This window comes from Podarcis pityusensis (genome assembly GCF_964106645.2).
Source record: "Podarcis pityusensis genome assembly, chromosome: 3".
Lineage (NCBI taxonomy): Eukaryota > Metazoa > Chordata > Lepidosauria > Squamata > Lacertidae > Podarcis > Podarcis pityusensis.
The window spans coordinates 46,139,276-46,155,412 of NC_138026.1; the positions used below are offsets into that span (position 1 = coordinate 46,139,276).

The 16,137-nt window shown below is 40.7% G+C and overlaps 1 long non-coding RNA gene across 1 annotated transcript in view; it reads left to right on the forward strand.

Annotated features, from left to right (window-relative positions):
• Positions 1-16,137, forward strand: part of LOC308472563 — a 147,441-nt gene that overhangs the window by 81,335 nt on the left and 49,969 nt on the right. The window contains exon 3 of the long non-coding RNA XR_013983580.1: positions 1,000-1,068. This is a non-coding gene — a long non-coding RNA (uncharacterized lncRNA). The remainder of the gene's footprint in view (positions 1-999; positions 1,069-16,137) is intronic.

The window sequence follows — 16,137 nt, forward strand, 5'->3', positions numbered from 1 at the left end:
CCAAACAGAAAATAATAATATAAACGAGACTTTAAAAACCAGATTGTGGATTTATATTCTGCAGTAGATGGCAGCACATTTTTATGATAGGCTCAACATATTTTATCTGCCTGTTGGTAGGTATATTATTGGGCTTGGGTTGCAGCTCTTGTTAACTTTCAAGCACATCTCATGGACAGAGTTGCACATGGACTGCTCTTCTGATCTTATTTGGCCAATTGCCAAATGTGCGGGATCAAGTACTTGATTCGTTCTTTGAAAAATCCACAACTACAGCCCCCAACAAGTATTGCAACAGTCCTAGGTATTTCTGTAATTGGTTCTATCCAAAGTTAAATTACACCCACACTGATCCTTGGGATTCTTTCAAGAGCTCCTTGGAAAACACCCTCGAAAAGAATATGAAAACTAAAAGGACAGTCAAGTGCATCTTAGGAGCTAGTGAGGTACAGCAGAGAAAGAACTGGCCTTCAGACAGCTTCCCAAGTTACAAGCAAGAGCCAACAGGGGATGCTCAAGTCCCTTACACCCCTTCTCTCCGTGCTTTTAAGGTGTGCACATTTTGCTCATGGAGAAATGTGTGAATTCCACACATGTTAAAAAAAAAAAGGTAAAGGGCCCATGGATGGTTAAGTCTATTAAAAGGTGACTATGGGGTGCGGCACTCATCTTGTTTTTCAGGCCAAGGGAGTCGGTGTTTGTCTGCAGACAGCTTTCCAGGTCATGTGGCAAGCATGACTAAACCACTTCTGGCGCAATGGAGCACCGTGTTGGAAGCCAAAGCGCACTCACAGTGGACATGTAAACCTGTGAAAGGAAATATGCATGAATTGGCAGTTTGCACATTAAGCTAGAAGTACAACCAGAAAATGCATGACTCGGTTGTGCACTATTTATTGCGCTTTTTATAACATACAGATCTGAACCTTACACCTTAGTTCAATTATATGCTTAGTCCAGAGTTTCGTATGTGGTATTAACCAAGTCATTGTTTCACAGTTTCAGATCAATAAATTAGCAATAGAATGAATGACCTTACCTCACAGGATTGATGTAGAAACAATGATGGTAAGTGTCTTTAAACATTGTTAAAATATGTTAGAAATGAATTGTATCAATTTCGTTTGACATTAGACAACATGACAACCAAAGGTAAATCAAGCATAACCTCTTTGGATAATGTCTGAGGCTTAAAGAAATTGGTCCGTGTTCAGTGTGCGAACAGATCTCCACATGTTCTGAAATATATTTAAATATATTTCGACCAGTATTGGTCTAAATTGTGAGAAGGCCAGGAGCATTTATCAGTTTCATGGGTTATGGGAGTAAGTAATTTTTATTTTTAAAGAAATGCAAAAAATGTAGCAGGCTGGAAGGAAGCTGCAGATCAATTTGGTTCCCAAGGCCCGATATATAAATCCCTGATTTTAACTGGGGTGGTGAGTTAAGCACACATGCCTTTTGTTTTTTGTACTTTTATTACTTTGTGAACCGCTTTAAAGTCTGTTGTGGCATTAATCAGTGTATAAAGGAAGAATAACTATGTATATCTATAGATCTCAAATTGAATTTAATGGGATTGGGCTTAACCACATCTGTGTGTCACCCTGGGCTCCGTTGGGAGGAAAGGTGTGATAATTTTTTTTATTTTTTATTTTAAATGATATTTATTAAAGTTTCAATAAAAGATTAAACATAAAACATAAAAAAGAAATACACAATTCAAAAATACACAATACATAATCTAAAAGAAAAAAAATAAAGGAACAAAAAAAACAAAAGACAAAAAAGAAAGTAGAACAATTAAAAACAATATCACCTTTTCATCTCCATTTTTAAATTTACTTATTTTCTGGACCTCCTCATACCTCCCTCTTTTGTATTCCAGTTCAAATTGTTTGTCCAGCAATTTCTTTCCCTCTTTTTTAATCCCAATCTTAACTCTTAATATAATATAACATTAAAATTTTACCTTTTAAAAACCAAATTTCCATTTCCTTAAACTTTTTTAATCCTAATCCTTAATCTTAATCTATCCATAATTTTAAATCCTAAACAGCTGAAAGCCACTTATTTTTAATCCAACATCACTCTAACATTCTTTAATTTTGCAATGTTTCTGCAGATAGTCTTTGAATTTCTTCCAATCTTCCTCCACCGACTCTTCTCCCTGGTCACGGATTCTACCAGTCATTTCCACCAGTTCCATATAGTCCATCAGTTTCATCTGCCATTCCTCCAGTGTGGGAAGCTCTGAAAGGTGTGATAATTTTAATAAATAAGCAAAGCTGTGCATTGTGTGGCTAAGAATGCTTGAGAATCTCTGTAAATTCTGATGTGAATTTTCCAGATCTGCTTCTGTCACTGTGTGGGCCCATTTTCTGACTGAGATCTTAGCTTAAAAAAACCCTATTGAAGTGCATTCCAAAAAGGCACTTTTAAAGAGAAAATGTTTTAGAAAAGGCACTTTTAAAGAGGAAATGAATTTAAAAATATGCTTTTAAATAACATTTATATGTGAAATTTCTTGTGTATTTTGTTTTTTTCTTTAAAAACCTTGCAGATTAATGAGAAATGAGAGAGAAGACCTATGAGTAAATTTGAATGAGCCTAGGCTGATGCATCTGTGTCCATTTACTACTCAATGTTTATTAAGTGCCAGAGGTTTCTAGGGTGCTGTACAGAAAACAGAACTGAATCTCAGAACAGTGGGATCCCAAAATTTCAGCCCAATCCTTTACATAACGATTCAGACGTTTAATAGGACATGCACTCAAGAATGAATAGGATTGCAGCTGAAGTTATACAAATGGATGTGGGTTTTCTTTTAAAAGTGCCATTGAAATGTTAATATTCTGAACAATCCCAGTTTTTGCTCCTGTACAGCATTGTGACAGTTAAGATAACAGGCAGTAAAAACAGCTTACCAGCAAACCCTTTCACCAAAATACACCCGCTGTATGTTAATTACATACACTTGACTTCACTGCAGCACTTTTTTGGATAAAATTATAATCATTTTGTAACAATTGCCTTCCCCCCTTTTTTTGCTATGTGTAAGATTATGATATGAATTGATGTATTTTTAACGATCGAATTATACTGATAGGAGATCCCCTAAAGGGAATGATACAGTACAGCAGGACTGAAAGTTTTGACATGGTTTAATGAGCTGTATGCTAACTCCACCTGAGTAATTAACAGCCCTGACAGTCCTTGTGAACAATGAGATCTTCTGCAAGGACATTTAATGCTCTGAGGATCAGAAGTGTTTGAAATAAAGGTAGGGCTATATGTGGGGCCCCCCTTTTCTTTCTGGAAAAAAAAGCAACAGTGAGATACATACCAGTATAAGCCCCATTTTTAAAAGTAAGCTTTCTAAAGCTTCAGTGGTTCCAACAATGGACGTAAATCGTACATTTTCTTCCTGTGTCTAAATCAGCTTTTTATATATTCTTTTTAATGTGTTTGAAGTGCCGAAATATAATAGTAATATTTGCAGCTCTTGAAAATTCGCTCCATGTTAATTCATTTGAGACAGATGGGCATCTGTCTGAAATCAGCACTGAACTGAAATCAGCTTATTAAAAAATAGTTATAAATGACAAAGATTCAAATTAATAGTATCGTTATATAGAGAGCTCTGCAACTAAGTCTTGCAGGATGTCACCATTCCTTACAGTGCTTGTGTCTGGCAGTTCAGACAGCCTGGAAAAGGAACCTTGCTCAGGTTTCATAGTGGTGGAAATAGGGCTCAGGAAGGGTGGGAATGCACACTGTATATTTTTATTTCTTGTTACCTGGAGATTTCCCCTTGCTGTACTGTATAGCACTAGAGGGGATAGTTTGGGATCTGATGTCCAGACATGAACCTGAGCATTTTATAGCTATCTGGATCTGGTGAGTAGGAACGAAAAAGTTAATCTTTTCAATTTTCTTCCTCCTAAAATATCCCTATAGAGGAAGAGAGTTAGGGATTGAGCAGGCCAATTCCTCTCCTCTTCCTCCTCTCCTCCCTTTGTCCCCTCCTCCCATATTTCCTGAAAGCTCAGAGGTCTTTGGTTAGGCTTTTTGTGATTTAAGATCTGTATTTTAATTTATAAACTTATATAATTTGGCACACTTAAGATAACTCCTGTGTATAGAAACCACAACCTTTGCAGCTTTAATTCCAAAATCAGAGGTACTTAAGGACTCAGGTTATTATTTTATTTTATTTATTGGCTTTATGGTTAAATGCTCAGATTACAGTTCCAACAGAACTAAGGATCTTTGTAGATGATTGTTAAAAGCGATATCATTATTATAGAAAAATACCACAAGCAAGCAACAAGTTGGAATACACACACACACACACACACACACACACACACATGCTGGGCACCATAGTATATACAATACAATGTGATTTATATTTGGAATGGAATGGTATGCTCTAGCCTGACATTGTGTACAGAAGAATAGGAAATAGACTTGTTTTACATTTATTTTCTAAAAGGGGGAAACGATGAGCACAAGTTAGACTGGAACCATTCGCAAAATCTGCTTGGTGTTTGGACACAGAAATTGGGGGATTACAAAAACCACAAAAGTCTCTCAAACGTGATGTGAGTGTTCAAAAAATTAGTAATTGTGGAGCATTTTTTTTTGCAGTATTGACCATATTGCTAGTTCCCCTTTGGAAGGGGAACTTCCAGAATCCAGAGGGATCAATTTCTTCCCTTAAAAGAACAACTTGACTTCCCCTTTCTTTAAACAACTGTTTCCTATCGATCTGATCTTCATTTAAAAAAAACAAAACAATTTCTTGTTGTCAGTAAATACTGCGACCAGTCAAGCAGAGATCGCATAGCCATGTTGCAAGGTGATCACATAGCCAGTTCAGAAGGAGGGCAAGGCTTCTTATCGTCACTTAGAATGGGGAAACAGTTATGTCCTGTCATGAAAGACTGTTGAAGGGGTACCTTTTGCAGTTGTAAATGTGTAATAGGACTTCCCCTCCCCTCCTCCCCTCCCCAGAACAGCATGTGGGGGGAGGAGAGGGGAGATTGTTCTATCTGGCAGGGAAAAATGCTTGCGTTGATGGAATGATTGCCTTATCGTGACACTGAATTCCACCCATAGCCATCTCTTTTTCTCAGCTACAGATAAGATATTTTCTCACAACAGTGCTCCCTTAAGAGAAGGTTTGCGGACTCCACATAACAAATGTGCATCAGCTGCATATTTGCTGCATGGGGGGAAAAAAGATGACTGCCTGAAAAGGCTCTAATTCTTATAATGAGATTATCAACAACAGCAAGAATGCAACATCTCAAGCTAGAAACCATGACAGTGAAGACATTTTAATGCTGCAGGCATTAAAACAAATCAGAGCAAATGTTAAGGGTGGGGGAAGGGTGGTAGAATGGTAATAGCAGGAGACAGAATCCCTGGATTGTGTGAAGAATAATTATTTGTTCAAGAGAAATCTGAAGGAAACACCTGAATTTTCACTGTTGATTTTTATATAGAAATTTCCATTTCTATGTTATACATAAAGAAGAACATGCATATTTCACAGGTAAACGAGTACTTCTCAAATCCAATAATTCCAGAGAGAGAGAGAGAGAGAGAGAGAATGAGAATAATGTGGGAGGGGGCAGAATGAAAGTTAGGGATGGAGTAGAAAAAGATTAGAAATTTGATCCCTATCCTATCCTTAGGAAGCAGACTCAAAATATTTGTGTTGCTGGATCCTCAATGTACTTTTCCCTAGCAGACTTTTGCAAGTGTTTGTTAGAAGACCTTTAAAATCCTGGTGACTTTGCTTGTCTGATCCAGACAAGTCCTTACTAATGGAAACAGTTTAACTCCATGTATGCTGGGAAGGAACTCCATTAATTACCGTATTTTTTGCACCATAACACTCACTTTTTTCCTCCTAGAAAGTAAGGGGAAATGTCTGTGCGTGTTATGGAGCAAATGCCTGCGGGTGGCGGGGGGGGGATCTGCTGCAGTCGTGAGCAGAGGATCCATGGTTCCCCTTCCTTCCCTCCTCCGTGGTTACAAAGCATGGATCCACATGGATCCTCAGGATTTTTGCATTGGGCTACTCCAAACTCACTGTCAGATCACATGTCTGTGGCCACAGCATGAACCACAAAAATCATATATCCACTATTTCGTTTAGAATATTTTTTTTCTTGTTTTCCTCCTCTAAAAGCTACGTGCGTGTTATGGTCTGGTGCGTGTTATAGAGCGAAAAATACGGTAAAAAACCTTGTTTAAAATATCCCCCACCCTAAAAATAAAATCATTGGTATTCATCAAGACACACACACACACAGCTCAGTAAGATACCTCCTAGGAGAGAGAGATTTACAATGCTAGTTCTCTTACAAGCTTAAAAAAAAAGATGATTCTGTTTTCACCCCCCCCCCCTTTGTTAAAATAAGGCTTGTTCACCTGCCTTGCTTCTTAATTTAAGCAGATCTTTATGTGAGCAGTTGGTTCCCTTTTGACCAAGGCAGCTCAGGGAAAATGAGTGCTGGGTTTTTTTGTTATGTTTGTTTGATTTCTCTTTTGTTAGCTCTGTGGCTCTCCATTCCTGCAGAAAACACTAGAGTGCAATACAGATTCCCTTGATGAGTCCCATTCCTCAGCACCAAACATTTCAATGCAACACAGCCCTCAAGAGCATCGTATTACTAGGCCTGCCAGCCATAGCAATTTAGCTTGGATAGCCTAGAATTACTTACTCATTTTGGTGTTGCATTTTGTTTGCACTGTAATTTTTGTTCAAACCTGTTGGCAGCTGTTGTTTCTGCTCCGAATATTGCCTGCCATACTAAAGAATTAGAAAACACTTCCGCCTTGCACTGCAGCTGCAACCATCCAATTTCAAGTTCCCTTTGAAAAAATATATGCTTTCCCACCTCTTCTTTTTAACTGCTAATGTTAGCATGAAGTCCCAAAATGCAAGAGGCTAGATCCAGGCAAAAATTAGAATTTTTCAATCCCCTGGATGATAGTAAAGCATATTGTCAGGGAACTGCCATCAGTGCCGGAGGGAGAGAGAGAGCTCCAGAGGGATCCCAGAGAGCGTCACGGGATTGGGAAAGGCAGCCCATCTTCTGGGGAAGGGAATCAGCTCAGCTCCAGTGGAGAAGGGGGGCAGATGGGGGAATCTGAGAGGGAGTCACATGACTCCTTGCCTGGGACCAGTGGGGGGAGGAAGGGTCCTCCGCTGCCTACGCCTTCCTTGCGCAGAAGGCTTCCGCGCAGGGAAAGTAGGAGGCGACTGGGCGTGAAAGAACTTCTATGCTGGAAGAAGTTTAAGAAACGCCCAGTGATGGATTCTGCCAGCGATTGAGACAGCCACGGGTGAGTGGCTGTCCGGACAGAAAAAGTCCACTTAGGCAACCCAGCCAGGTGTGGGCACCGGCTTACGCACGAGCAACCCCTTGAACCATTACACATATCAGTCTTAAAAGTACCGTATTTTTTGCTCTATAAGACTCACTTTTTTCCTTCTAAAAAGTAAGGGGAAATGTGTGTGCATCTTATGGAGCAAATGCAGGCTGCACAGCTATCACATAAGCCAAAACAGCAAGAGGGATTGCTTCTTTCATTGAGCAGCGATCCCTCTTGCTGCTCTGGCTTCTGAGATTCAGAATTTTTTTCCTCTTGTTTTCCTCCTCCAAAAACTAGGTGCGTCTTGTGGTCTGGTGCATCTTATAGAGCGAAAAATATGGTACTTAACTTTACTGAGTTGTGCCGATGCTTTCTTGTGTGTAGAAAGATTGAATTTGTAATTGTTTCTCTTTTCATGATTGCAACTCTTTCTTGATAGTTTCAATAATACTGTAAAACACATTTTTGTGTGCTTGGTTTCCACCTTCCTTTCCTTCCACTCCTCCCCAGATGATGGTAAATTGATGGTGAAAATGAATGTCTCTCCCTTTATTTAGCTTATGTTATGAAATATAGGGGGTGAAATTGATTGTGCTCAATTTTTAGGAGTTCTGCAGAAGGACACAGCTTTCAGAAATTAATATTTTTAAAATGGGAAAGTAGACAATCTATGAATGGCAGGAACAGTTCATTAGAGAAGAGGGAAATTGCTGGTTTAGTTTCTTTACCAAATGTCTGGACAGTAAGAATGAGCAGTTTCTGTGTACACACTTCATATATTTTAAGCATGTTTAAAGCATTTGATTTTCCTAAAATAATATTGGGACGTGTAGTTTACCTATCATAGGGCTGCAAGTCCAAGTAATCTTAACAAACTACAGTTCCCAGGATTTTGGGGAGGGGGAACCATGTGCTTCAAATGTCCTTGAGTCCCACTGGAGAAAAATACGGGCTATAAATGAATATTATTATTATTATTATGCAGTCCAAAAGGTGAAACATTTCATTTTGGTGATTACTGATTCATAGGCAATGTCCGACAAATACCCATTAACTCTGTCAAAAACAAAATCTACAAAACAGTCATAAGAGCAAGTTGTCTGGCACTCTGTTCAACAGAATATTAGTGTAAGAGTTAATAAACTCTATTAACAAAGGGCTTCAATTGCTTGGGTCCTTCGCAATATACAGTGGTACCTCGGGTTAAGAACTTAATTTGTTCTGGAGGTCCCTTCTTAACCTGAAACTGTTCTTAACCTTAGCTAATGGGGCCTCCCACTGCCGCCACCACATGATTTCTGTTCTAATCCTTAAGCAAAGTTCTTAATCCAAGGTACTATTTCTGGGTTAGTGGAGTCTGTAACCTGAAGCATCTGTAACCTGAAGTGTCTGCAACCCGAGGAACCACTGTATTGTGAATTCTGTAAACTGAGGGGGGGGGATAACATGTGGTATGGCTATAACAATTAATCGGGTTATTTATTAATAAGTGTGGAGAAAGGAGCAAAGCTTGTTTCCTGAATAATGACTAGTAACAGGTTTTCAAACTTGTGTAATAAATTCAAAGTGTCCGATGAAGGGGGTTTCTTTTTAAAAACAAAACTAACTAACTAATTTCTGGTTAGTGCCCAAATATATATTTTAACAATGAGTAAAGTGATTTATTATAGCAAAGTTGCCCTCTCGGTTAGGAACAGAAATTACATTTAAAACATGGCCGCAATGTGCCATTCTTCTCTCATGATGGCAAGTAGATTTCTTCATAACATACTTCTAGCCGTTCAGTTGAAAAGGCAACTGGTGTTTGAAGCTGCTATCTTCTTGAAAAATGAATGCAAGTTTTCTGCTGTTAAACTGATAATGGGCTTTTATTATACTAACATGAGGACATTTTCACCAAATCTATCAAGAGTCAAATATGTAAGTACAGTGCAAACTGTTTTATTGGCACATTTCCCAGGAATCTGATTTATCCCTTATGATAATGAATAGCAGCAACACTACTGCTTAATCGGACAACATTTGTAAAATGTTCTCTTAATGGGAATGCATTCAGCCAGTGCCAAGTGGTTAAGTGGCTTCAAGTGTGAAATTCTGAGCTGGGACAGATGAGTGAGTGCTAAGTAGGTGAGACCTTTGGTTGTAGTAGCTAGAGCTAGCTCCCCTAGGAGACTGTCAAAAGAATCCCATTGATTTGGATAAGAGTTGGGTCAGGACCTTAATAGCAGCCTCCATGTTCTTCGGATTATAGGCGATTTTGCAGGGTGGGGAGACAGGATTCCACATGTGCTAATTTATCTAAGATTAGAGAAGCAAAAACCACAGTACATGTGGGATTTGATCCACATCCCGGTGTTGTGGTGGCCATTAAATGGAATGCCTAATGGGATTATAAAATGTGCTTTTGCTGCTGATTTGTGTTAAGTTTTTGCTGCTGATTTGTGTACTACTGGCAAGCCTGCAGTGCAGGGGGTTGGACTAGCTGACTCCTGGGGTCCCTTCCAACTCTAAGATTCTATGATTCTATGAACCATAAGTCCTTAGTCACACCTCCAAGGAGAATCCAAAAATGCAGGCAGCTGTGCAAAGAAATGTCCCTATACCAGGCATGGCCAAACTTGGTCCTCCAGCTGTTTTGGGACTACAACTCCCATCATCCCTAGCTAACAGGACCATTGGTCAGGGATGATGGGAATTGTAGTCCTAAAACAGCTGGAGGGCCAAGTTTGGCCATGCCTGCCCTACGCAAATGAAGGGAGGAAAACAAGTCTTTCCAGAAGGATTCTGTAGCGCCATAAACACCAATGCCGCTGCTTTAATGCTACAGCTGCCTTTGTAGGATGGCTGCTGTTGTGTGCATGCCTACCTGGGAAGTAAGCTCCACTGAACCCAGCGGTGCTTATTTCTGACAGCAGAGGTTAAACTGACAAAACAAATAGGTTTTTAACAAAGGATATTCAGCAGGCTGAAATGTGTCCTTAGGCTTTTAATTAGAAATGCAAACAATCTTGTAAGGAAGTGTTGCCCTTTAAATTGCTAGTGTAAAGTAGAGACCCCATCAAAGAAAAGGACCTCAAAGCCTTGTTATCACTTCATTCACTTGTCAGAGCAAGGAAGAGTCATCAATTACCACTCCAGGAGATGACATCATTAGTTCTGCTCTGAAAAGAGCACTAGAGCAGGGCTTCCCCACTTTCCCTCTCCACTGCACCACTGCCCTCTGGGTATGTCTGCTACTTCCACAGCATATCACTCTGCTGCTTCTCCTGGGTCCCAAATATCAACCAACACCAAAATAATGCAACACACAACAAAACAATGCAGGACTGTTTGCTGAAACATCACCCGTTATCACTATAGAGGGGGACCTTAGCATTTAAAGGCCTGCTGAAAGAGAGAGGACATTAGCAGGCACTGCAAAATATACAGCATTGGTACCAGTTGGTCATCTAGGGCGAATGTGCTAAATCACTGGGGTGCTGTTGCTGAGAGTGCCCTCTGAAAGGTCACAAATCCCCAAGCTGCAGTCAGCGTTGGAGTTGCCAAGATAGCATGCTCAACCGATCTCAAGTCACAGGCAGGATGGGGAGAGGCAGTCCTTCAAGTATCTGAGCCCTAAGCCATTCAGTACTTGATATGCCAGGATAAAAACCTTGAATCGGGCTCGGTCGCAAATAGGCAGACCTTTTTTTAAAAAACAAACAAACAAACAAACAGTGTCTTGTGGTTGTTAGCTGCCACCATCAGAACCCTGGTGGCGGCCATTTTGCATCAGTGAACTTTTTAGAGTAGCTTCATGAAGAGTGCATAGTAATTGTCTAAATACTACTGGAATATATGTACATCGCTGAGGCCAAGCTATCCTTGCCTAGGAATGACAGCTGTAACTAGTGAACCAGCTGTAGCTGCAAATAGGCACTCTATAGCACAGTAACCATTTGGTTTCCAGCAATAATCTGTGATCTAGGAGTGCCCTAAGATTACAGACATGGTAATTTTTTTTGGGGGGGGGGGGAGCCAACCCATTCAGAATAGGCCACTTCCCCAGTTCCTTTACTCACTAACTACCAATCCACAACACCTCTATACTGTTGGAATTCAGGCTGCAGCCCAAAGTTGCTCTTAGAAATGGGTGGACTCTCTGTTCTCAGAGTGGTCCAAAAATTATTCAATTTATTCTCCTCAAATCAGGAACTAACAGGGCCATTTCCTGAGCCAATTCAAGGGGCTCAGGAGTAACTTGGGAAGGATCACCACACTGATGGTTTTGACACACTGCAAAACACATCAGGATGGTGGTGAGGAATTTGCGAGTACCTACCTGTGGGATGCGGGTGGCGCAGGATGCGGGTGGCGCTGTGGGTTAAACCACAGAGCCTAGGACTTGCAGATCAGAAGCTCGGTGGTTCAAATCCCCGCGACGGGATGAGTTCCTGTTGCTTGGTCCCTGCTCCTGCCAACCTAGCAGTTCGAAAGCACATCAAAGTTCAAGTAGATAAATAGGTACCGCTCCGGCGGGAATGTAAACGGCATTTCCGTGCGCTGCTCTGGTTTGCCAGAAGGGCTTAGTCATGCTGGCCACATGACCCGGAAGCTGTATGCCGGCTTCCTCGGCCAATAAAGCGAGATGAGCGCCGCAACCCTAGAGTCAGTCACAAGTGGACCTAATGGTCAGGGTTCCCTTTACCTTTACTAAGCTGAGTATTGAAAATAATCAGTAAAAGCACAAAGGCAGGTCACTGGCCTATCTAGCTGAAAACTGCATAGTGACACCTTTCTTACACATTTTTTTAGTGCATGTCACACATGTTGAAACTGTTTCTGTTGTTTTTTTGCATGTGAAGAAAGAGCCCGATCTGGGTCAAGTTAGAGGAAAAGTTCTATGGATAGGGCTTAGTAAATATAACTCTTAAGAGAAGCAGACACACACACATCCTTTTTAACAGATCTTTGTTCCTGTACTTGACTGCCACAAAGTCACATGGCCAGTCCTTTTATACTGGTGACTGTGCATGTTCACTGACAAACAATAAATGAGAGGGAAATACCACTGATGTTTGATGGAGTGCTAATTCAATTGATGACCAGAACCATCACAAGGAATAAGTAATGAATTCAAAATAATAGGAACACTATTTCAAATTTCACATATTTGATGGCACACAGACACACACAGACAGAGAGACAGTGTATAATATCTAGGCACAAGTTTAAGGCAGTCTAAATGCCAAAAGAGAAGGAAATGCTAAACAGAGCAATATATTCCCATAAGGGCCAGAATGAAAGCCTTCAGCATAAGGTAGTAAGGCAGAAACTACTACAGCCAATTATGCTGGGAACATAACTGAGGAATCAACCAACAAACAGATGAGTTACTTTGATTCAAACAAATGTTTTGTAGTAGGAAGTTAATAGTCATATTTCCAATGCCAGTGTGGGATTGTGATCTGCAGACTGAAACTGGAAATGTGAATTGAAACCGATACAAAGCTAAGCAGCTGGGGCTGGGATGAATGGCAAGCCAAGGAGTAGATGAACAGGAACAAAACACAGCCTTCGGAGACATAGTTTGCATGAAAGATGCCTTTCTCAGACAATGCCAGTTCTTGGAAGCCATATCTCTGTCTCTCACTGGCTCAGTCCTTGGTTATGAAGTTTGCTAAGTTTGAGGCTGGTTGGCGTCAACATTAGATTATGGTCATTCTACATTGTAACAGGGACGCAGGTGGCGCTGTGATGTAAACCACTGAGCCTTGGGCTTGCTGATTGGAAGGTCGGCGGTTCGAATCCCCACAATGGGGTAAGCTCCCATTGCTCAGTCCCTGCTCCTGCCAACTAAGTAGTTCAAAAGCACATCAAAGTGCAAGTAGATAAATAGGTACCACTCCGGCGGGAAGGTAAATGGCGTTTCTGTGCGCTGCTCTGGTTTCGCCAAAAGTGGCTTAGTCATGCTGGCCACATGACCCGGAAAAACTGTCTGCGGAAGCGGACAAACACCAGCTCCCTCGGCCAGTAAAGCGAGATGAGCACCGCAACCCCAGAGTTGTTCATGACTGAACCTAACCATCAGGGGTCCTTTACCTTTACCTTTTACATTGTAACTTCATGATAAAAATTGTGAGGGTTTAGAACTGTACCCATTAACGCACAGCTGCAGTTAACAGCTGATATTTAGTTGGTGCTAAAATATTCTGCAGTTTGCACAAACATTACTTACTAGTTTACCTTCATTAGAACTGCAACAGATAGTTAAAGCTTCAACTTTAACAAATATATATTATACAAAATATTACCAGCAAAAATACCAGCACTGGAAGTAATCTACATACAGTTCATCAAAAATGGGCCCCCAGTCACCTTAGCAGTAATAAGAACTAAAGAAACACAATCAAATACAGAAAATATCCAGTGATATAATCTACTCTTTTTCACTATTTTGCAGAATGATTTAATGCTACTTCTGCTTTTGCTGGTGGCACTTTTATGGAGAATTTTTGCTTTAAAAGGAATTGTAAAAAGCTAGAAGATTTTAATTGTGTGTAGTATACTTTGGATAAAAAGATTACTTATAGCTTTTTTCACTGCACATCACAAAGCCATATCAATTGCCTGCCTTTAATATCCACTTTTGAAATAAACAAATTGCTTATTTTTTCACAAAAGCAATCAGCTTTTCGTACTGGGGGAAAATGCACCTCCTGTAATAAAAACGGATGAGTGTGTGTGTGTGTGTGTGTGTGTGTGTGTGACAGAGAAAGAGATTCCTGATGCAAAAATAAAACGATTATAGAATGATAATGCTTGGAAGAATGAAAACACTGGATAAAAGCAGAATATGAACGAAGAGTTATCTTGATACAATCTGCTAAGCTTTGCTTTTACAGATCATGTAGAGAGAGCTCTGCTTTGTGGCCGTGCCCCTCATAAGTACAGCATCAATATTTTTGTGTGGGGAAATCAGTAGCAGAATTAACTCTCTCTCCTGGTCTTAAATTACAAATGGAAGTCTCTATTACTATTACTATTACTATTAAAAAATTCTGCCCCACCTCTCATCCCAAGAGAGTGGCAAACACACAAGCAATAAAACAGTTTAAAACTTTGAAAAATAATTCCAATGAAGATGCAGACTGGAAAAATCTGTCCTTAAAAGACTTATTGGAAGAAGAAGATCTTCAGTAATCATCAGAAAGACAACAGAAATGGCATCTGCCTAATATTTCAACTTCCAGGCAGTGACAGCATCAGAAGAAGAAGAAATATTGCAGGCACAGAAGGGGCCAAATCCATTGTCAGTATAGCTTTGTCCATCTTGTTAAGAGCTCTGAAACAGAAATACTGCATGTCTCACATCCCTGACGATCCTATCCCCAACATTTTTTCTTTGATCAAGTTGACTTTCAAGTAAAAGAATTTATAAAAATAAATAATGCCATGGAAATTTGCCCAACCCTGTCATGGAAATTAACTTCCAGAGATCTTAGAGAGGCACTTAAAATAGATGGTTTTAACCTGATGGTTAAGTTCCGTCGTGACCAACTCTGGGGTTTGATTCCCTCCTAAAAGAACCAACTTTGATTCCCTCCTAAAAGAATAAAGACACAAGAAACTTTTTTTAAAAAGTAATAAGAAGCTTACTCACATTCAGTTCACAGTTGGATCCCTGAAGGCAGGCTTTAGCATGTAGTTACAGACAGTGGCGGAGCTTCATGCTCTGGCACCGGGGGGCAGAGAGCAGGCAGAGGTGAGGCTGTCGCGCGTCCTGGGGGTGGGGCACGCCATCTGCAGGGGCGGAGCACCCAGTGCGGGCGGGGGGCAGCCACGATGGCACCCTGCCGGGATCGCGCTGCTGGGGGTGGTACGCTCCCCCCGCACTCCCCTTCCTCCGCCAGTGGTTACAGATACAGTGTGGCTTACATCTTTGTAAGGATGGGCCCATTTGCTACTGGCAGAGAGCCAGCAGTGCAGCCCAAGAGAAGAAATGGCATCAAAAGAGCATGGCATCAAGAGGAAGAAGAGGGAGATGGTTGCGTGACCAGCCCCTCTTATGGGGTCTTCCAGGGTCACATCCACCTACCTGGTTACACGCAGGGGGAGGAAGCTCCAGACCAGGTGTGACAGGAAGTCCTCCCCACCCCCTGCATGTCTACTCTGGGCAAACAGGAAGTGCTGTACTTGACTGCTCATGTTACATCCCACAAGACCTTCTTGGGATTTTAATGCTGTGAGCCCCTCCATCATAGGCTCAGGTTGTATATTTGTGTGAATAAATCATATATCATAAAGAGAGTCCCTGCTGAGCCTCTTTCCTAAAGGAAGCCTGGGTAAGTGCCTGGAACCTCTGGAATCTTGCACAGCTTTGAGACTGGGGTTGGTGGAACAATATTTAGTATGTTATTTCTTAAGTGCTCACAGTATTTCACATATATTATTGTAAGTAATGTACCATACAGTCCTGTGCGGTAGGGAAAGGTTATGTGAACTGACCTGATCCATACTTTCTAGACTAATGCCAAGATTGGAACGTAGTTATTGGTATTTGCACTTCCTGAATATCCCAGTGCAGTTCTTGGAACAAACAAATAAAAATGTATTAAAATGTGTTTCAAAATGAGTATTTTCTTCTGGGTTCTTTTTTCTTTTTTAATCCTGAATAATGGGATGCAGGAAGAACAGACTTATGGGTGAACTCATGCAAACGTAACAGGCTGAAAATTGACTGATTCACTAATCACTGGTCTC